The sequence below is a fragment of the Lepus europaeus genome, chromosome 9 (genome assembly GCF_033115175.1).
Source record: "Lepus europaeus isolate LE1 chromosome 9, mLepTim1.pri, whole genome shotgun sequence".
In the NCBI taxonomy this organism is placed as follows: Eukaryota; Metazoa; Chordata; class Mammalia; order Lagomorpha; family Leporidae; genus Lepus; species Lepus europaeus.
Window position 1 is genome coordinate 83,899,366 of NC_084835.1, and position 22,611 is coordinate 83,921,976.

Below are 22,611 nucleotides of genomic sequence, written 5' to 3' on the forward strand. Positions count from 1 at the left end.
AGAGACTGGAGGCTGGTAGCGGTGTTACAGGGGAAGAGAGAGCATGCTGAATGGGGCCTGTGAGAAGGAAGCGCAGAGGAGGCCACATGGTTTTCAGAGGTGCTTTCAGATGTCCAGCCATTGAGAGGTCTGCATAATTTCCTCACCTGCAGAATTAGAAGAGGGCGAAGTCAGGAAAGCTGAGAAGGGGCTTGATAATGTTAATCACGAATATCTAGTGATGTTGAACAGATAGGACTGTGGAAGGATTTAATGTTTTTCTCTGTTTTCTTTAGTTTGAGCAGAGGTAGGAGCAGAAATCATATTACAAGGGAGCAGGAGTGAATATATGGTAACAATGTGGTATAGCAAATGTGGACCATTTCTTGAGGAAATACTGTGAAGAGGAGGAAGAGGGATGCTGTAAGCTTGCACTGGGGGTAGTTGAGGGAAATACTTTTTAGGATAGAAAGAAGCAGAGCCTATTAATGGAAACATCAGGGAGTGGCCTACTAGGGAAGTAAGGAGGATGGGTCAGTGTGATGGTGACAGGGACAGGGAATGTCTGTTGAGATGCACTAGAGGTGGCAAATACCCTATTGCAAGGGGCAGTCATTAATCAGCTTCTAGGATTTTGCTATTTGGTTGTTTGCTCATTGGAGGTCTTGTTTTACAAGATAATCCAGAAACCTTGATCTTTCAAGTGAAATGTTCTGCTTTTTAGATATTTGTAACAAATTTATTTATTTATTTTTAAAGATTTATTCATTTGAAAGAGTTACAGAAAGAAGCAGAGACCAGAGAGAGCGAGGTTTGCCATCTCTGGTTCACTTCCCAAATAGCTGCAGTGACCAGAGCTGGGGCCAGTCTGAAGCCAGGAGCCAGGAACTTCTTCTGAGTCTCCCATGTGGTTGCAGGGGCCTACATATGTGGGCCATCTTCTGCTGTTTCTCAGTCCATTAGCACGGAGCTGGATCAGAAGTGGAATAGCTGGGACTCTAACTGGCATCCACATGGGATGCTAACACGGTGAATTAACCTGTTGTGCCGCAGCACCAGCCCCTTTTACTAGCATTTTAAAAGGAAGTCAGGGGGCCGGTGCTGTGGTGTAGCAGGTTAGACCACTAGTTTTAGAACCTGTGAAAATATCTAATTCAACATAATTGAGAATTAAAAGGAGAGGTCTTAAAAACTAAAGAGAGATACCAGATTTCTGTTATATTTCTAATAGCTTCATAGACTAGTAGCCCAAAACATTCCATTTCTATAGCTTGAGTATAAGTAGTCCTGGGAAAGTCTTCTAACAGGGTTTTTTTCTTTTTTTCTTTTTCTTTTTTTTGACAGGCGGAGTTAGACAGAGAGAGAGAGAGAGAGAGAAATGTCTTCCTTTTTCCATTGGTTCATCCCCCTAATGGCCGCTACAGCCGGCGCTGCACTGATCCGAAGCCAGGAGCCAGGTGCTTCCTCATGGTCTCCCATGCAGGTGCAAGGCCCTTGGGCCATCCTCCACTGCCTTCCCGGCCACAGCAGAGAGCTGGACTGGAAGAGGAGCAACCGGGACAGAACCAACGCCCCAACTAGGACTAGAACCTGGTGTGCCAGCACCACAGGTGGAGGATTAGCCAAGTGAGCCACAGTGCTGGTTTCTAACAGGGTTTTTAAAACTTTCTTTGGCCGGTGCCACGGCTCAATAGGCTAATCCTCTGCCTTGCGGCGCCGGCACACCGGGTTCTAGTCCCGGTCGGGGTGCCGGATTCTGTCCCGGTTGCCCCTCTTCCAGGCCAGCTCTCTGCTGTGGCCAGGGAGTGCAGTGGAGGATGGCCCAAGTGCTTGGGCCCTGCACCCTCATGGGAGACCAGGAGAAGCACCTGGCTCCTGCCTTTGGATCAGCGCAGTATGCCAGCTGCAGCGCGCCGGCCGCAGTGTCCATTGGAGGGTGAACCAACGGCAAAGGAAGACCTCTCTCTCTCTCTCTCTCACTGTCCACTCTGCCTGTCAAAAAAAAAAAAAAAAAAAAAAAAAGCGCAAACTTTTCTTTCAGAGAATTTAAAGCCAGTAGCACTTTGGGGAACAAAATACCTTATGAGATCTTTCAGGTTGAGCTTTTTTTCATAACATTCGAAGTACAGAAATAGAATAGTATAATGAATCTTTATTTATCATCATCTCACCTCAGTTATTATCAGCATTTTGACAGTTTACAATCAGTAGCTTTTACGTGCTTACATTTGGCTCCTTTTCCCAGGTAAACTTTGGAGCTAAACTTTGTGTTTCTTGCTTCAGAGTTTTAGTTGCCTGCATATATATACACATATATTACAGTATTGTTCACTTTAGCATCATAAGGATGTGGAGTACTATGAAAGCAAGTATTTTTTTAGCAGCTATAGTGAAACAATTGTGGATGTTTAGCCATTCATATTTGTTTATGTTCAGATAAGGTGAGTTACACTATGCTAACAGACAACCCCAAAATCTTAGTATCTTTTTAAATTTATTTTTTAATGAATACAAATTTTATAAGTACAACTTTAGGAATATAGTTATTCTTCCTATCATACTCACCCTCCCACCACTCCTCCTCCTCCCTCTCCCCTTGCCAGTCCCATTCTCCATTAAGATTCATTTTCATTTAACTTTGTAAACAGAATACCAACTCTATTACTAGATAAAGATTTTAACAATTTGTGCAGGTGCACACACACACACAAAACTATTTGAGAACTGACTCATGTTAATTTAACAATTAACACTCTTATGTATGTTGTCAGTGACACCTGAGGCATGAGGTGCTTAGGCTATGAAAGCCTTTTGAGTCCACAAACTCCCATCAGTATTTGGACAAGGCCATAAGCAAAGTGGAAGTTTTGTCCTCCCTTTAGAGAAGAGTACATTCTTCTTTGATGGCTACTTCTTTCTGCTGGGGTCTCACTCACAGAGATCTTTGACACAAAACAATTTTTGCCACTATGTCTTGGCTTTCCATGCCTGAAATGCTCTCATGGGATTTTCAGCTAGATCCAAATGCCTTAGGGGCTGATTCTGAGGCCAGCGTGTTACTTAAAGTATTTGTCATTTTATGCGTCTGCTATTGTGGACTGCTCCCCATGTTGGAACATTTTCTCCTTTTTAATTATATCATTATTACCAGATACTTGATCCTATTTATATGTTCACTTTAACACTTAATATGATCACTTTAACAGTTAAGATGGCATTTTTACCACCAAGCTTAATGGGATTTGGAATTCCATGACAAGTTTTTGAACTGTACCTTTAGAAGTAAGTCCATAGGAATGTATGCAGAACTATACAGCTTTACAGGTACAAACTTCCTCCTCCCTCCCTTATTCCCACTCCTATTTTTTTACTGAGATCTACTTTCAGTTGACTTTATACACATATAATTAACTCTGTTAAGAGTTCAACACATAGTATGAAGAAAACAAAACAAAACAAAAATGAAACTGTTCCTTGACAGTCAAGACAAGGGCCACTCAAGTCATCCCTTCTTGAAATGTCAATTTCTCTTCTACTGATTTCTACTGCTGTAGTAGTTCTCACAGATCAGAAAGAACATAGGGTATTTGTCCCTTTGGGACTGGCTTATTTCACTAAGTTTGATGTTTCCCAGACTCATCCATTTTGTTGCAGATTATCAGATTTCATTTTTTTTTTATCACTGTGTAGCATTCCATAGTGCACATATCCTGTAATTTCTTTATCCCATCTTTGGTTGAAGGGCTTTTAAGTTGATTCCATGTATTAGCTATTGTGAATTGAGCTTCAGTAAACATGGAGATGCAGATAACTCTTTTGTTTACTGATTTAATTTCTCCTTGGTAGATTCCTAGGAGTGGATGGCTGGGTCATATGGTAGGTCATGGTAGGTCTATATTCAGACTTTTGAGGTATCTCCATACTGTTTTCCATAGTGGCTTTACCAGTTTACATTCCTACCTACATCCATGCCAGCATTTGTTGTTTATTGATTTCTGTATGAAAGCCATTCTAACTGGGATGAGGTGAAATCTCACTGTAGTTTTGTTAGTGTCTTAAGATAATAGATGTTGTTTGCTTTGTTACTGATTGGCTAGAGTCTCTGTCCTGCCTCATTTTCACTCTGGGACCTAAATCAAGTGAGCAGTTACTGTTTTCAGTGTTGCCAGTGCCATTGCAGAGGGAAAGAGAATGGGACACACTGTTAGATTTTCTGCATGAAAAGTGTTCCTAGCCTCATTTCCTTTGGCCTTATCAAGTCATATCAAGGGGATGGAAAAGAGCAAACCTGCTATGCCCTGTGAAGAGATCCAGAAATATTAAGTGAATAGCACAAACGACTCAGTTTTGTGGCAAGTATAAAAATCTCATCTGGCTTTCAACTTTATGTGTTGCAGCTAAGGCTCTAAGACTTACTGTCATGGAATAATTGCCTTGAGTGATGTTCTGCTGGAGTCCTTGGTGTGTCCTTGTGTTCTGTAGTATCTTCCCACTATCAGGTCTGACCTTTGTTCATTTTCATACTGCTTGCTTAGGATGCTTGAGTTTGTGTGCTTGTTGTAGGGTCAGATTAGATATGAGTACTTAACTAGACCCAGAGTAAGGGTAGTTGAGCCTAGGAAGAGTTAACTTCTCTCATGTGCGAGTCTGGATGTAGTTTATGGCTGGTGTGTGGTGGCTCTGTGTTTTCCTGGGATGTTGGCTGTCCTTTCATACCTGGTGGTGACTACGAGTTTGGTCTTCATTATCATATATATATGTTATATATATATATATATATATATATATATTTATGTTTACATATTTATATTTATACACACACACACACACTCATTTATTTGAAAGGCATAGCTACAGAGAGGGAGAGGCAGAGAGAAGTCTTCCATCCGCTGGTTCACTCCCCACATGGCTGCAACGGCCAGGGGTGTGCCAGACCAAAGGCAGGAGCCAGGAGTTTCATCCAGGTCTCAAGGGGCCCAAGCACTTGGGCCATCTTCTGCAGCTTCCCAGGCACATCAGCAGGGAGCTGGATCAGAAGTGGAGCAGCTGGGACTCGAACTGGCGCCTATATCAGATGCTGGCACTGTAGGCGGTGGCTTAACCTGTTATGCCACAGCGCCATCCCCTTGAGCCATCCTGCTCATATTGCACACATTTGAATGGAGGAAAGGGCATGCCCCCATCTTTTTTGTTTTTTTGAGATTTGTTTTATTTATTTGAAAGGTAGAAGAGGAGAGACAGAAAAAGATTGTCCATCTGCTTGTTTACTCCCCAAATGTATGCAACAGTGGAGTCTAGGCCAGGGCTAAGCAGGACCCTGGAACTCCATCTGGGTTGCAGGATCCCATGCACTTGGGCCATCTTCCCCTGTTTTCCCAGGCACATTAGCAGGGAGCTTGATAGGAATTGGAATATTCAAAATTTGAACCAGAACTCTAATATGAGATGGTGGCATTGCGGGTGGCTTCACCTATTACACCACAACACTAGCCTCTCCAGTCCTTTTTAGATATCTCTGAAATTCACCCATGACTTTCTCTCCTAAAGGAAAGCTAAAAAGAACCTCATTGCAAGAGAGATTGGGGAATTGTACCTTTATTCCAGTGGTTCATGTGCCAGCAACAATTGAACTCTGTAACTACAGGAGAGGCATGACTTTTGGGAGACATCTCACAGCGTTTTATATGTTTTCAAAAATTTTGACACATATTTAGGATTACCTTGTCAGTTTTTATTTAAGAGTCTATGGGAATTTTGGGGGGATTACTTTGTATCTAGACAGCAATTTTCAGAGCATTACATTTTAGCAGTATTGAATCATATGATCTGTAAGTTTGGATGCCTCGATTTAGTAAGGTCTTTTAGGATTCTTCTCAGTATTTTTTGTGTTCCAATGAAGTGGTCTTAATACTTACTGTTTGTTTCTGAAATGTTTTTTCTGATGCTACTGCAAAGGATATTGATATTTCATTTTCCGGTTGTTCACCACTAATATACAGAACTGCAGTTGATTAGATTATGTTGCTTTTTTTTTGGTCAGGATTTTTTTAAGTTTGCTTGCTAAATTTAATAATTTCTTTGAATTTTACTGAGTTAAAAACTAATTAAAATTTTAAATTTAAAAATTAAAAAAATTTTACTCATAAGTAAACATGTAGTTTATAAATATAGATAGTTGTATTTCTTCCATGATTCATGTATCTTAAACATAAGCTATGCATGAGGCCATATCTTGGTATGGAAAGTCTAAACTGCCTCTCACAGTTTCTGCTCTAGTATTGTTTCAGTCAAACTAAACAAAGATTCATTTGTTCATTTACTAAACATTTTATTAATATATATCATGTACTTCAGGTTTTGTACTAGTGAAAGACACAAAAATGAAATAATAACTGAAACCTGTCTTCAAGGAATTCACAGTTGGCAGAGAAACAGAAATACAGGTTGAGCATCCCATTTCTGAAATAATTTGGTCCACAAGAATCCCTAGGAAGAAGGTTTGGATTTTAGAATTAGGATGTTTAGCCGGCGCCGCGACTCACTAGGCTAATCCTCCACCTTGCGGTGCCGGCACACTGGGTTCTAGTCCCGGTCGGGGCACTGGATTCTGTCCCAGTTGCCCCTCTTCCAGGCCAGCTCTCTGCTGTGGCCCGGGAGTGCAGAGGAGGGTGGCCCAAGTGCTTGGGCCCTGCACCCCATGGGAGACCAGGAGAAGCACCTGGCTCCTGGTTTCGGATCAGCACGGTGCGCCGGCAGCAGCGCACCAGCTGTGGCGGCCATTGGAGGGTGAACCAACGGCAAGCAAAGGAAGACCTTTCTCTCTGTCTCTCTCTTTCTCACTGTCCACTCTGCCTGTCAAAAAAAAAAAAAAAAAAGGATGTTTAACTATGTAAGTAATACCAGTATAGCATGATAAATGCAATAATAAAGATCCTTACTAAAGTTATAAAGGATGCTTGTTAAAATGACAGGAAAAAAGGAATAGCTGACTGCATCATTTACCTCTTTTTCTATGACACAGGAAATTAAGTGGGTCACCTTTGTCCAAATTAAACAGTAGCCATTCAAGGAAGCATTGTCAATCCAAGTGTAGGTATTTTTTCTTACAAGAACTTGCCAGTTCTTCTCTATCAGTGAACAGAGTGAAAGCTTTCTAAAAAGAAACCCCTAAACCTACTACAGCTAACAAGAAGTATATGTATAATGCTTTTAGAGTATGTAATTCCTTTCATTATAAACCCCAATTTCCTGTAATTCCATTGACTTAGTTTTTTTTTTTTTTAAATCAAATTAATATTTCTTTTGGTCTTTTTTAATATGGCGATATTTGCTCGTTAACTGACTTGCCACTAGTATTTTGTTTTACTTTAAATCTTATCCTCATTTACTGTTTTCCCTGCATTTTGTCTTTAGGAAGTTGATCGGTGATTGCTATTAGTGGTGCTTTGGAGGATATCTACATAACAAGCTTAGGTTAAAATTGAATTTTTATCCAAAAAAATTCAGACAAGTTAAACTGCTGTCAGTTTACATAGAACATGTGGGACTACATGAGATATTAACAGGGCGTCGTTCCTGCAGCCGTCTCTTGGGATGTGGAAATGGTTTTCTTTTTCAGCTCTCTTCTTTAAGATGACGTTTTCTCTTGAATAATATTACCTGTAGCTCATTGCTACCGTGGAACATCTTTTCTGTTTGCTCTGTCAGATTCTGTGTTAAATGTATGAATTGAAAGCACTACTTTAAACATTTAGTTATTTAGATTAATTGTAGCTCTGATTTTTATGTTTTAATTCTTCACTGTTGTGGCATTTTAGATATTGTAGCTGTTTCACAAAAATGTTTCATATAAGAATTATTTCTAAAAATTAAAGGTAACAGAAATCATCAGAAACAGTTAAGCAGTGACACGAGACAAAGTGAAGTTTTTTTTTTTTTAAAGATTTATTTATTTGAAAGAATTACAGATAGGCAGAGCGCACGCGCGAGAGAGATTGATTCCATCTGTTGGTTCACTCCCCAAGTAGCTGGACCTGAGCCGATCCAAAGCCAGGAGCCAGGAGCTTCCTCTGGGTTTCCCACGTGGGTGCAGGGGCTCAAGGACTTGGGCCATCTTCTACTGCTTTCCCAAACCATAGCAGAGAGCTGGATCAGAAGAGGAGCAGACGGAGCTAGAACCAGCGCCCATATGGGATTCCGGCACTGCAGGCGGCGGCTTTACCCGCTATGCCACGGCGCTCCTGGCCCCAAAGTGAAGCATTTTTTTGCATATTGATTATAAACAACTGCCATTCTTTGCTTAATATTAATCCTGTAAGGTTCTCTTTCTGTCTGTATTGAACATGTTATAATACTGACATCCCAAATAGTATTTTTTATATTTAAAATGAAATTATTCCTTCTAATCTGGTTTGTTTTCAGTATACATAATAGGGGTAGGAGAGAGTTCTGATAGTCATTATTCTGAAACTAATGGAACCCAGGTCACTTCAGTTTCTTTTTTGAGTCTCCGTTATGCCTGGAACCATGTAGGTATACTTCTATGGAATCATAAAGAGTGTTCAACTTTCCAGGAATAGGACTAGCTACATAATTTTTGAGTCCAGGAGAAAATTAAAAGATGAGGTCTCTCATTCAAAAACTGTTTAAGATCTTTAAGACAGTGACAGCAGAGAATTAAGCAGAATGCAGAACCTTTTCAACTTTGGGGTCCTATGTGATTACACATGTCAGAGGCCCATAAAGCCTTCCAGTCTGCAAGTAAATTTTTGAGTTCATTTAGCTCAAGACCCTCTTACATACGAGGATGCATAACATGTTGATAAATTATTACTGTATAGTGGGAGCAACATATTAAAAATCTGTGTGTTCCTGAAGGTTTTAATTTTCTTGCCACCTTTGAATGTCTGTGCCTATTTTGGCTGTGCAATTTAAAATTACTTTTAGTTTTTTGCAGTCACTGCAAAAATAATGACATTGGCAGCTGAAGTAAATAATCCTAACTAATTTGATTCTGAATTTTTTCCCAATTCTTCCAACTAGTTTTTTTTTTTTTTTTTTTTGACAGGCAGAGTGGACAGTGAGAGAGAGACAGACAGAAAGGTCTTCCTTTTGCCGTTAGTTCACTCTCCAATGGCCACTGCGGTAGGCGCGCTGCGGCCGGCGCACCGCGCTGATCCGATGGCAGGAGCCAGGTGCTAATCCTGGTCTCCCATGGGGTGCAGGGCCCAAGCACTTGGGCCATCCTTCACTGCACTCCTGGGCCTAGCAGAGAGCTGGCCTGGAAGAGGGGCAACCGGGACAGGATGGGTGCCCCGACCGGGACTAGAACCCGGTGTGCTGGCGCTGCAAGGCGGAGGATTAGCCTAGTGAGCCGCGGCGCCGGCCGTTTTGTTTGTTTTTAAAACATCTTTTTTGGGGGCCAGTGTTGTGGCACAGTGGGTTAATCTGCCACTTGCCGCACCAGCATCCCATATTGGAGCACCGGTTGTAGCCTGTCTGCTTCACTTCTGATTCAGCTTCCTGCTAATGTGCCTGGAAAGCAGTAGAAGGTTGTCCAGATAGGGCCCTGCCACTCATGTGAGAGATATGGATGGAGTTTCTGGCTTCACCTGGGCCCAGACTTGGCCGTGTGGCCATTTGGATGGAGGATCTGTCTCTCTGTCTCTCCCTCTTGCTCTGTTACTCTGCCTTTAAAAATATATCTTTCCTCTAGTTGCTGTCCCCCTGTAAAATTTATTGCTTTGGCTTAAATTTATTTATTTTTTCCGTAAATTGAGAGCTCTTGAAAGACGCACAGGCAGGAGGATGAAGAAAAGCCAAAAGCCTTTGTATTCTATGAAGTAGATAATGAGCACTTTACAGCTGAGAATGGTACCTGTGCAAGTGAGGCAGAGAACTTATTGCTGTGCTCACAGGATGTGTGGGAGATTAGCTAGTATGTTTGTTTGAAAACCTAGTATATGCATTCCTGTTACTGCAAGTGTGTGTGTGTGCGTGTGCGTGTGTGGTTTTTGTTCTGTTTTTTATTTAGTTGAGAGACAGAGAAGGAGAGAACACTCCCATCTACTGGTTCACTGCCCAGAAGCCTGCCAGGGCTGGGTTTGGGCCAGGCTGAACTCAATCCGGGTCTCCACTTGGATAGAAGGTACCCAACGACTTGACCCATCCCTGCTGCCTCCCAGGGTGCACATTAGGAGGAAGCTGGAATCTGAAGCTGGGGGGGCGACTCTGGAAACTTGAAGCCAGGCACTCAGATATGGAATCAGGCATCCCAAGTGGTTATCTTTTATGCCAAGTGCCTGCCTCAGTTTTTTTTTTTTTTTAATTAAGCTAATTATTTTATTAGCCAGTAATCAGATTTTTTGTGTTGTTTTTGCAAAACCACTTTAAACTTAGGTAAATTTGTGACTGCTGATAGAAATGAATGGAAGCAGCAAGCATTAAGCATGATTCATGTTTAAATCACTCTAAAGCTTGAAGGCTGACCGCCTAATAGTTACTAGAGGGGGGTATTTTCATACCTTGTTTTGTTAGCATACCTAATTTTGTGTGGTATTTTAATTCATAGAGACTGTGATGCAAATTAGACCTTGTCTTCTAGCATTGCATGCTCAAATGAACATGCTGGATAGCCAGTGAAGAGAAGCACTAGAAAAATATGAATAAATAAACTTTATAACATGTGACAATTAAGAACATGATGAAGTTAAAAGAGTTTGTAATGTAAACAACTACTATATATAATAGAGATTCCTCTAACATAAAAAAATAAGCTAAGGACTGGTGGCTTTTTTTTTTTTTTTTTTTTAAGATTCATTTATTTATTTGAAAGGCAGAGAGAGAGAGGCCTTCAATCCCCCGGTTCACTCCCCAAATAGCCACAACAGTAGGAGCTGTGCCAATCCAAAGCCAAGAGCCGGGAGCCTCCTCTGGGTCTCCCACGCAGAAGCAGGAGCCCAAGGACTTGGACCATCTTCCACTACTTTCCCAGGCCATAGCAGAGAGCTAGATCGGAAGTGGAGCAGCAGGGACTCAAACTAGTGCCCATATGGAATGCCAGACTGCAGGCAGTGGCTTTACCTGCTACGTCACAGCACTGGCCCCCAAAACATTAATATTTATATTTCAACATTTCAACAGTTAGAGGTGGGGCACTCCTAATGGAGTGCCTGGATTCAGTTCCTGACTATGGCTTCTGACTCTGCTAACACAGACCTGGGAGGCAGTGATAATGACTTAAGTACTTGGGTTCCTTCCACTCAAGTGGGCGACGTGGATTGTGCTCCCAGCTTCCTGGTTGTAATTTGGGGAGTGAACCAGTGTATGGGAATGAGTACTCTCCACCTCTCAAATTAAAAAAAGAAGTTAATGTAGTAAGCTATATTAAAAAGTCTTTAAACTATGGTACAGAATGGAATATCCCCACAGCACGCTCACCTGCATCATACTGTCATACACCATTACCATGCCAGAGGTCTCTATCGATCCCCTGGCCAACCAGTACCTTAACCAAGAAATGAGTAAGAAAGGGAAAAGCATGGCTTCAGGGACCTCTCCCACCTCCCTATCCCCCAAAACATTATGAACTTTAACCTAAACTGCTCCACCTTCATCTGTTCTATACTCTGGAGCTTAGTAGAAGATTTAAAAATCTTTCTTACTTAAAAATGTATTCCAGGGCCGGTGATGTGGCATAGCAGGTAAAGTTGCCACCTGCAGTGCCAGCATCCCATATGAGTGCTGGTTCAAGTTCTGGATGCTCCACTTCTGATCCAGCTCTCTGCTATGGCCTGGGAACAGTAGAGGATGGCCCAAGTCTTTGGGCCCCTGCACCTGTGTGGGAAACCAGAGGAGGCTCCTGGTTCCTGGCTTCAGATCAGCCCAGCTCTGGCTGTTGCAGCTATCTGGGGAGTGAGTCAGTGGATGGAAGACCTCTCTGCCTCTCTTTAACTCTTTCAAATAAATAAATAAATCTTTTTTAAAATGTATTCCTGTTATTAGTTTGCAAACTGTTCACCAATAACAACAATCCTTAAAATGTAGATGATTTCCAAGGAGCTGCAGGGTCAATGCTTTTTGTACTATAACATATCATTTGTCTTTTTATTCTCATTCTCTCATAAGTATACAGATGAATTCCTGAGGATATATTACATATGGTATCAACAGACTGAATTCAAAAGAATCATCATCAAGCTATGAGAGGCCAGACAGTAATGAGATTTTCACAAATGTAAATAATGCCAACTCAACTAATTTTTTGTTTTCAAATGCAGTATTTTTCATTAAAATGTATGTATATTAACATGTAATGGGTTTACTATTATTAAATGATTTTTGAATTGCTAGGTAAGCTTTAATATAGTAAACATATATCAAACTTACAAAATAAATTCCTTGGAGTTTTCAAGTTTATTTGAAAGGCAGAGACAGAGACCTTCCATCAGTTGGTTTACTCCCCAAATGCCTGTAAGCAGGCTCCAGGCTGAAGCCAGGAGCCCATAACTTCCTGTGTCTTCCATGTGGGTGGCAGAGAATCAAGTACTTCAGACATCATCTGCTGCCTCCCAGGCATGCATTAGTTGGGAGCTGGATGGGAATTGAAATTCAGAACTACTGATCAAATGATAAAATCCAAAATTCATAGTTTAAAAAAATCCATGTCTTGGGCTTGTAGCAAGTAAAGCTGTGACCTGAGGTACCAGCATCCCACATGGGCACAGATTCAAGTCCAGGCTGCTCCACTTCCAATCTCACTCCCTGCTAATGTGCCAGGGAAAGCAGTGGAAAATGGCCCAAGTCCTTGAGAGCTATCCCTATGACGGTGCTGTGGTGTAGCAGGTAAAATCGCCATCTGCAGTGCTGGCATCCCATATGAGCACCAATCCAAAGCCAGGAGCCAGGAGCTTCTTCCGAGTCTCCCATGCCGGGTGCAGGGGACTAAGCACTTGTGCCATCTTCTACTGCTTTCCCAGGCCACAACAGAGAGCTTGATCAGAAGTGAAATGTTTGGGTATTGAACTGGCACCCTTATGGTGTGCTGGCACTGCAGGTGGCGGCTTTACCCTCTATGCCACAGCGCTGGTCCTGATGGTGTTTATATAAAATATGAACTCTAGTTTTATTGCCTTTTTTTGAAGAGAGAGAAACTGAGAGAAAAAGAAAAACAATGAAAATAGTTAAAAGGCAAAAAAATCTGTCCTGGGTTTGGCCTTAAATATTTTAAGGTGTGATCTAATAGCACAACTTCATATGTGATCCTTATGAAATGAGAAGAAACTTGTTTTAAAAGATCTATAAATAGAGTATATCTCTATAACTGATAGAATGAGATATAATTGGACAAGTTGTGTTCTTGATTAGCTTTAACTTTGAAAAGAACAGCCTAATAATGATACCAATTAAATTTAATTATCTTTAGAAATATGAAAGATAATTTTAACCATTAACCATTGATTCCATTGTGTTTATTGAAAAATTTAATTATTTCATTTTTGGAATTGTGTTTTAAGTTTTTTGTTTTTAGAAAGAGTTGTTTATTTGAAAGAGTGACAAGGAGAGTGGGAGAGACAGAGAGACAGAGAGACAGAGAGAGAGAGAGCTTCCATCTGCTGATTCATTTCCCAAATGGCCAGGAGCCTGGAACTCCATGCTGGTCTCATACGTGGGTGTGGACCATCTTTCGCTGTTTGCTTTGCGCATTAGTAGAGAGAGAGCTGTATCTGGAGTACAGCAGCCAGGCCTCAAACCTGTGCTCTGATACTGGATGCTGGCTTCTTCTCAAGGGGCAGCTTAACATGCTGCACTACAATGCTGTCTCTGCTTAAATATTTTCAAAATTTTAATTTAATTTTATTTTTTTGAAAGGCAGGTTGAGAGAGAAACAGAGTGAAATCTCCCATCTCTCATTCCCTAAATGGTTAGTCAGGCTTGAGCCAGGCCAGAGCCATAAGGCAGGAACTCAAATCTGGGTGCATTTGGATGACAGAGACTCAACTACTTGAGCTATCACCTTGTTACCTGCTGGGTTGTAAATTAACAGAAGCTGGAATGGAAGCAGAGCCAGAACTTGTACCAGGCACTCTGATAAGGGGATGCAGGCATCCCAAGTGGTAGCTTAGCTACTACATCAAATGCCTGCCCCTATCGTGTCTGAAAATTTTATGTTTAAGAAAAATTAATTGGCGGTATTTGGCAGTATGTTATTGGGAGTAAAAAGTATCTTAGCAGTAGTTGCCTTTTGTAGACTGTAGGACACAGGGAGGCCCTGTGACACAGGAGATTAATCTTCTGCCTGTGGCGCCTGCATCCCATATGAGCACTCATTCTAGTCCTGGCTCCTCCTCTTCTGATCCATCTCTTTGCTGTGGCTTGGGAAAGCAGTAGAAGATGGCCTAAGCACTTGGGCCCCTGCATCTGCATGGGAGTTTCAGAAGAAGCTCCTGGCTCCTGGCTTCAGATTGGCTCAGTTCCGGCCATTGCAGCCATGTGGGGAGTGAACCAGCGGATGGAAGATCCTTCTCTTTGTCTCTCCCTCTCACTGTCTGTAACTCTACCTCTCAAATAAATAAATAATTAAAGTTAAAAAAAAAAAAAAAAGCCGCTGCTGTTACGGAGCGGATATGGCTGCCTCCTGCAGTACCAGCATCCCATATGGGCACCGGTTCGAGTCCCAGCTGCTCCACTTCTAATCCAGCTTTCTGCTGTGGCCTGGGAAAGCAGTGGAAGATGGCCCAAATCCTTGGGCCCCTGCACCCGTGTGGGAGACCCGGTCCAGGCACCTGGCTCCTGGCTTCGGATCGGCACAGCTCCAGCCTTTTATGCCATCTGAGGAGTGAATCAGTGGATGGAAGACCTCTCTCTCTGTCTCTCTGTCTCTGTCTCTCTCTCTGCCTCTCTGCCTCTCCTTCTCTCTGTAACTCTAAATCTTTAATTAAAAAAAAAAAGGATTGCTGGGCACTGCTGACCCTTCTTACTTGACCACTCAGTTGCATCTTTCCAGTGTGTGTATAATCCAGTTTACTTATGTTTGTTGTTTGCTATCTGCTCCTCTCCCACATAGGCACTTTGAATATACTAATCTTTGGTTTGCTGATTTTGTGCTAAGTACCTGGAATAGTGTCAGGTACCTATGTTAGTTGGATGAATCAATTTTCCTTTGGCTTTCAATAATGAAGTTACATTCCTTTTGGAGTAAAAGACTTAGCAGAGTATTTGAAGCTTTTGATGCTTTTAAACCATGTATTATGGACAGTTAAAAATACTGGATTTGAATATTCAAAAAATATATATTTTTAAAAGATTTATTTATTTATTTGAAAGGCAGAGTTACAGAGAGGCAGACGCAGAGAGAGAGAAAGGTCTTCCGTCTGCTGGTTCACTCCCCAAATAGCTGCTATGGCCAGAGCTGTGCCAATCTGAAGCCGGGAGCCAGGAGCCTCTTTCAGGTCTTCCATGCAGGTGCAGGGACCCAAGGGCTTGGGCCATCTTCTGCTGCTTTCCCAGGCCATACCAGCGAGCTGGATTGGGAGTGAAGCAGCCAGGACTAGAACCAGCGCCCATGTGGGATGCCAGCACTGCAGACTGGGGCTTTAACCTGCTGTGCCACAGCACCAGCCCCTAAAATCTTTTTGCAGTTGGTAATTGAGCTGACATGTAAATAAGGAAATTCCAGGGAGGTATGCTGGTAGTGATACTTTTTGCTGTGCTGGGAGTTCCAGTGTCTGTAGAACCCTGGAACCTAGAGCTTTGGGTTATGCTGGTGACCATAGGATACTGGAGAGAGTAGAAATCCTGAGACCTCTTAAAGCTGAGTCTCCCTGAAAAATGTCAGGGGGTAAACTAGGAAAAGGTGAAAAAAGTAAAAATGATAAAAATTTAAGAAGTAAAAAAATGTGTCTCAAATTAGGAGGGGTTGTTTGTCTCAGCTTTTTTTTTCCTTTTCTTTTAAATGTTTATTTATTCATGTTTATTTATTTGAAAAGCAGAGAGAGAGAATCTTCCATTTGCTGATTCATTCCCCAGTTGCCCATAGTGCCAGGACTGGACCGAAGCTGGGAGCCAAGAAATCATCCAGGTCTCCTATGTGGATGGTAGTGACTGAGTTCCTAAGCCATCACCCGCTGTTTCTCAAGTACATTAGCAGGAAGCTGCGTGGGATTTAAAGGTGAGGCAGGACACTCCTGTATGGGATACAGGCATCCCAAGCAGCACCTTAACCTGCTACAAAACAGTTCCACTGCTCAAGTTGGTTTGGTTTTGTTTTTAAAGATTTATTTATTTTATTCAAAAGGCAGAGTAATACAGAGAGAGAGGGAGAGGGAGAGGGGGGTAGAGAGAGATCTTCTATCCGCTAGTTCATTTCCCAAATGTCCTCAACTCCCAGGATTGGGCCAGGCTGAAGCCAGGAGCCTGGAACTCTATCCAGGTTGCCCACGTGGGTGGCAGGGGCCCAAATACGTGGGCCATCTTCATTTGCTTTCCCAGTCACATGAGCAGGGAGCTGGATTGGAAGTAGAGCTTCCAGGACTGGAACTGTTGCATTGCTGTTTGTGGCTTAACCCCTTCACCACCAATACCCACCATTTCCTTAGATTTTTACTTACAAAAATAGTAGTTTGTCAGTCCTTGCTCTCTGACACTAAAGTTTATGAATTATTATTTTTAAAAGATTTATTTATTTGAAAGGCAGAGTTACACAGAGAAAAAGAGTCAGAGAAAGAGGTCTTCCATTCAGTAGTTCATTACCCAGTTGGCCGCAACGGCCAGAGCTGGGCCAATTCAAGGCCAGGAGCTTCTTCCAGGTCTCCCATGCAAGTGCAGGGGCCCAAGGACTTGGGCCATCATCTACTGCTTTCCCAGGCCATAGCAGAGAGCTAGATCGGAAGTGGAGCAACTAGAACTCAAACTGTCACCCATGTGGGATGCTGGTGCTGCAGGTGGTGGCTTTACCCGCTATGCCACAACACTGGGCCCTAGTTGATCTTTCTTGTGCAGTGAGATAGCATTATGTGCAGAACTGTTACCTTACAAAGCTGTAAAATTATTTTATATTTATCAAAAAATATATGTTCTTTGATTATGTTTAAATATGTCATTGAAAAAATTTGTAGTTATTCTTCCTGAATCTGTTATTGTAAGAAGTGAGCTTGTGAGGGTAGGCTATAACGTAGTATTTGCATTTGGAAAAGACTGCTCATGAATGAACTCAATTCTTATTTTCTCCAAAGCTCAAGTGAAGAAATATCTGCAAAAAATTTATCTTTTAGTCAACATTTTTATTGGTAATAAAGACAAACGTGTGCAACTATTCATTCTATTTCCGAGTGTTTTGAGCTTTTAAGTAGAATACAATTTTGAAAATTAGATGGAATCTTTAAAAAAACATAAGAAATATTTTGAGTTATTGATATGAATTAAATAGAAGAATTATTTCAGAGACTTTTTTCAGTGGTTCACTTGTTCATTTTCTGTGAAGTTGTTAGGAAAATAACAACTTCATTGTACTGGGTTTGTTGTGGTTGTTTTGAGAACAAAAAACAAGGAGTCTGCCCCCGAAAAGAACTGAAAAAAAAATTTTTTTCAAGAAAAGGCACTAGAAATGTCATAACCTAAAATGGGTATGTTCATTATCAAGGCAGAAGCAGCCTGAGACTGCAGGGAAGATCATATTGAGGGAGTGAGCAGAGAATAGCTGTTCACAGAAAAATCAGAAGGAGAGAATGTAGACCTACCATTAACAGTTTTAAACTAAGAAAGATAATGTCATTAAGGAGGAAGTTAAATAAAAAACCAAATGAGGAAAAGCAACAAAACAAAAACCTATGTAAACAAACTGCTGACCAGCAAAGGAAAGAAAATGAAGGGTCTGTTTGTTTTGCAGTATGTAATACTTGTGATAAATCTATGAGGTTGATTCATGAGTAGCTAGAATACTGTCATTCTATAGCATGCTAATAAATAAAACAATCTTTTAGTATTATTTTGTTTTTTCCATGGTAAGTAAATGTTTTAGATTATTATCTTGGGCCAAAATCTAAAATCTATCCCCTACCCTAAATTTCTGTTTTCACTTATCTGTTGAGAAAATTAGAAAACTTTTTAGATCCTCAAAGGTTAGTTAATATCCAAATGGTATCAGAGGTTGTTTTAAGGAAGTAGTTCTCAATCCTTTATGAGTATAAAAAATTATCTTTGTTTTTTCTTATTCCTTGCCCTACTCTGAGAGACTAGCATCTTATAATCTTGTTTGTTATCTGGTCTGGCAGTGGCAGTACTTGTGACAACAGTATGGTAACTGTGCTTTTAAATGTGGTTGGCAAATTGCTGTTGAATTTGTTATCTACTGTGGTTGGCCACCTCATAGAGAATATGCATGTTATTTTGCATTTTTACTAGATCTGTGGGCCAACAGTTGATGGTGGGTAAGATGGAGAATCTTTTTAAAATCTGAAAAGTAATTTTTTTTGAAGATTTATTTATTTATTTGAAAGGCAGAGTTAGAGAGAGGTAGAGGAAGAGAAAGAGAGGTCATCCATCGCTGGTTCACTCCCCAGATGGCTGCAATGGCTGGAGCTGGGCCAATCCAAAGCCAGGAGCCAGAAGCTTCTTCCAGGTCTCTCAAACAGGGGCCCCAAGGACTTAGGACATCTTGTATGGCTTTCTCAGGCCATAGCAGAGAGCTGGATAGAAAGTGGAGCAGCCAGAAATGTAAACAGCACCCATATGGGATGCTGGCACCGAAGGTGGCGACTTTACCTGCTATTTCTTGTCCCCAGTCTGGTGTGTTTTGTTTTGTTTTGTTATTTTTTATTTTTTTTTAGATTTATTTTATTTATTTGAAAGACAGTTACAGAGAGAGGTAGAAACAGAGAGAGAGGTCTTCCATCCACTGGTTCACTCCCCAGATAGCTGCAATGGCCGGGGCTGTGCTGATCCGAAGCCAGGAGCTAGGAGCCTCCTCCTGGTCTCCCATGTGGCTGAAGGGGCCCAAGGACTTGGGCCATTTTCTTTTCTTTTCTTTTTTTTTTTTCGCCGGCCCATACTTGGGCCATTTTCTACTGCTATCCCAGACCATAGCGGAGAGCTGGATCGGAAGAGGAACAGCTGGGACTAGAACCGGTGCTCATATGGGATGCCAGTGCTTCAGGCCAGGGCCCTGTTTTGTTTTTTTATTTTTTGACAGGCATAGTGTACAGTGAGAGAGACAGACAGAGAGAAAGGTCTTCCTTTGCCATTGGTTCACCCTCTAATGGCCGCCACGGCCGGCGCGCTGTGGCCAGCGCACCGCGCTGATCCAATGGCAGGAGCCAGGTTCTTATCCTGGTCTCCCATGGGGTGCAGGGCCCAAGGACTTGGGCCATCCTCCACTGCACTCCCTGGCCACAGCAGAGAGCTGGCCTGGAAGGGGGGCGACCGGGACAGAATCCGGCGCCCTGACCGGGACTAGAACCTGGTGTGCCGGCACCGCAAGGCGGAGGATTAGCCTTGTGAGCCGCGGCGCCGGCCTCTGTTTTGTTTTTTAATAAAAAATTTAAAACCAGGGTAGTCTTTGGTGTAGCTGTTAAGATGCCACTTGGGACACCTACATCCCATGTCAGAATGCCTGGGTTCATGTCCCAGTTTTATTCTTGATGATTTCAGCTCCCTGATGTGCACTCTGGGGGACAGTAGGTGACGGGGTTCAAGTAGTTAGGTCCCTGTTACTGTGGTATACCCGGATTGAGTTCCAGGCTCCTGGCTTCAGCCAGGTGCAGGCCCAACTGTCGTCATTTAGAGATTGAACCAATGGTTTGCTGTTTCTCTGCCTTTCTTAAAAAAAAAAAAAAAATTGATCAATCCTATAGAAAAGCACAGTTAGCAAAGATGAGGAACAAGTAATGGACCCACCTCTCCCATACATCTTATCTTAATGTTTTGCCCTGCTTCCTGCTGTGTTAGTGTTAGGTTTGACTGCCTCTAAAAGATCCCTGCATTTCACTTTGTCTCACAGAAATGTGCACTAAATAGGATAGAGGATCCTCCCCTGCCCCCCCATCTCAGGATATGGCAGCTGTGTGGTTATCAAGGACCCAGCTGCTTTTATCTTTCCGTTTTGCAACCCTGAGCTTGTGATTTTCCTTTTCAGAGTTAACTCATGGTGGCACAGAAGGTCCTTGCATCTCCATGTATGTTTACATTCCAGGCAGCAGGGTCAAGAAAGGGGTAAGGGGAAAAGAGGCCATCTCCTAGTGAAGTCAGTCCCTTTAAGTATCTTTCCAATAGCCTCACCTAGTGACTTCTGATTATATCTAATTGGCCACTGTAATCTACAAGGCAGGCCAGGAGATATAAATTTCCACATTTAGTAATGCAAGAATTGGGTAAGAAAGAAGAGGAGACTAGATATTGAGTGAACAACTATCTATCTGCCACAATTTAGATTTTTTTCTCCCAAGTTCTGCTGCAGTTGAAGCTCTTCTTTTCTTCTTCAGAAATAACCACTAATATGAATTTGATGTATTAGCCTCATGCATATTCTGTCTTTACAATGTATTTCTATCCATCAGCAATGTGTCTTTTTCTAACAGGTTTTAAAATTGTATATAAATGGAACACACAATTGGTAATTTGCTTTCTTTCTGTCATTTAACATTGTTTACTCATATTGATGCACCTAGTTCTAGTTGAATCTTTTTTTTTAATTAATTTATTTTTTTTTGTTTTTGACAGGCAGAGTGGACAGTGAGAGAGAGACAGAGAGAAAGGTCTTCCTTTTGCCATTGGTTCACCCTCCAATGGTCGCCGCAGTAGCGCGCTGCGGCTGGCGCACCGCGCTGATCCGATGGCAGGAGCCAGGTGTTTATCCTGGTCTCCCATGGGGTGCAGGGCCCAAGGGCTTGGGCCATCCTCCACTGCACTCCCTGGCCACAGCAGAGAGCTGGCCTGGAAGAGGGGCAACCGGGACAGGATCAGTGCCCCGACCGGGACTAGAACCCGGTGTGCCGGCGCCGCTAGGCGGAGGATTAGCCTAGTGAGCCGCGGCGCCGGCTTAGTTGAATCTTAAACTGTGACATAGTATGCTTTTATACAGCTCATGTATCCATTTTCCTTTTAACGTAGGTTTTGATTGTTCTTTTTTGGCCATTATAAACAGTGCTGCAGTCACATCTTATATATAAGAGTTTTTGTAGGGTTTGTACCTAGAAATGGAATTTACTAAGTGGTAAGGTCAGACTTTGTTTGGTTCTTCTGAATTTTTTTGGATTGCTCTCCAAATAGGCTGTGTGAAATTAAATTTGGAACCATGCATCCGATTTCTTTATTTCTTAACAGTCCCAGCTCTTGATTTTTTGCCAGTCTAATGAGGCAGAATTTATTTTCCTGAATACTAGTGAGGCTGAACATATTTTTTAATGTTCATTGGTAGTTTTGGTTCTTTGTCTGTTACTTTATACCTTTTGGACTTTTTTTTTAGATTTTTTTTTTTTTAAGATAAAATGACAGAGAGAGGAGAGATAGAGAAAGAGATCCTTCTTTTTTTTTTTTTTTTTTGCCCTTAACTTTATTAAACTTTTATTTAATGAATATAAATTTCCAAAGTATAGCTTATGGGTTACAATGGCTTCCCCCCTCCCATAACTTCCCTCCCACCCGCAACCCTCCCCTTTCCCGCTCCCTTTCCCCTTCCATTCATGTAAAGATTCATTTTCAATTCTCTTTGTATACAGAAGATCAGTTTAGTATATATTAGGTAAAGATTTCAACATTTTGCCCATATAGCAACATCAAGTGAAAAAACTACCATTGGATTACTAATTATAGCATTAAATAGCAATGTACAGCACATTAAAGACAGAGATCCTACATAATTTTTTTTTCAAATTAATTAATTTTCTATGCCATTTCCATTTTAACACCAGGTTGTTTTTTTTTTTTTTTTTCATTTCCAATTCTCTTTCTATACAAAAGATCACTTCAGTATATAATTAGCAAAGACCTCATCAGTCTGCGCCCACACAGAAACGCAAAGTATAAAAATACTGTTTCAGTACCAGTCATAGCATCACTTGGCTTTAGACGACACATTAGGGACAGATCCCACATGGGGTGTAAGTACACAGTGACTCCTGTTGCTGACTTAACAATTTGACACTCCTGTTCATGGCGTCAGTAATCTCCCTAGGCTCTAGTCATGAGTTGCCAGGGCTATGGAAGCCTTTAGAGTTCGCTGACTTTGATCTTATTCCGATAGGGTCATAGTCAAAGTGGAGGTTCTCTCCCCCCTTCGGAGAAGGGTACCTCCTTCTTTGATGGCCCCGTTCTTTCCACTGGGATCTCACTCACAGAGATCATTCATTTAGGTCTTTTTTTTTTTTTCCATGATATCTTGGCTTTCCATGCCTGCTATACTCTCATGGGCTCTTCAGCCAGATCTGAATGCCTTGAGGGCTGATTCTGAGGCCAGATGTTGTTTAGGACATCTGCCATCCTATGAGTCTGCTGTGTATCCCACTTCCCATGTTGGATCTTTCTCTCCCTTTTTGATTCTATCAGTTAGTATTAGCAGATACTTGTCTTGTTTGTGTGATCTCTTTGACTCTTAGACCTATCAGAGCTATCAATTGTGAGCTGAAATTGATCACATGGACT

General features: G+C 41.7%; 1 protein-coding gene across 3 annotated transcripts in view; it reads left to right on the plus strand.

Moving 5' to 3' along the window:
• GALNT1 (polypeptide N-acetylgalactosaminyltransferase 1) overlaps positions 1-22,611 on the plus strand; it is a 131,609-nt gene that overhangs the window by 15,678 nt on the left and 93,320 nt on the right. The window contains exon 1 of one of the 3 annotated variants that reach the window (XM_062201559.1): positions 16,064-16,147. The exons of the other annotated variants lie outside the window; for them this stretch is intronic. The gene's annotated coding sequence lies outside the window, so the exon portion shown is untranslated. Of the gene's footprint in view, positions 1-16,063; positions 16,148-22,611 lie in introns of those variants that run through there. 3 annotated transcript variants of the gene reach the window in all.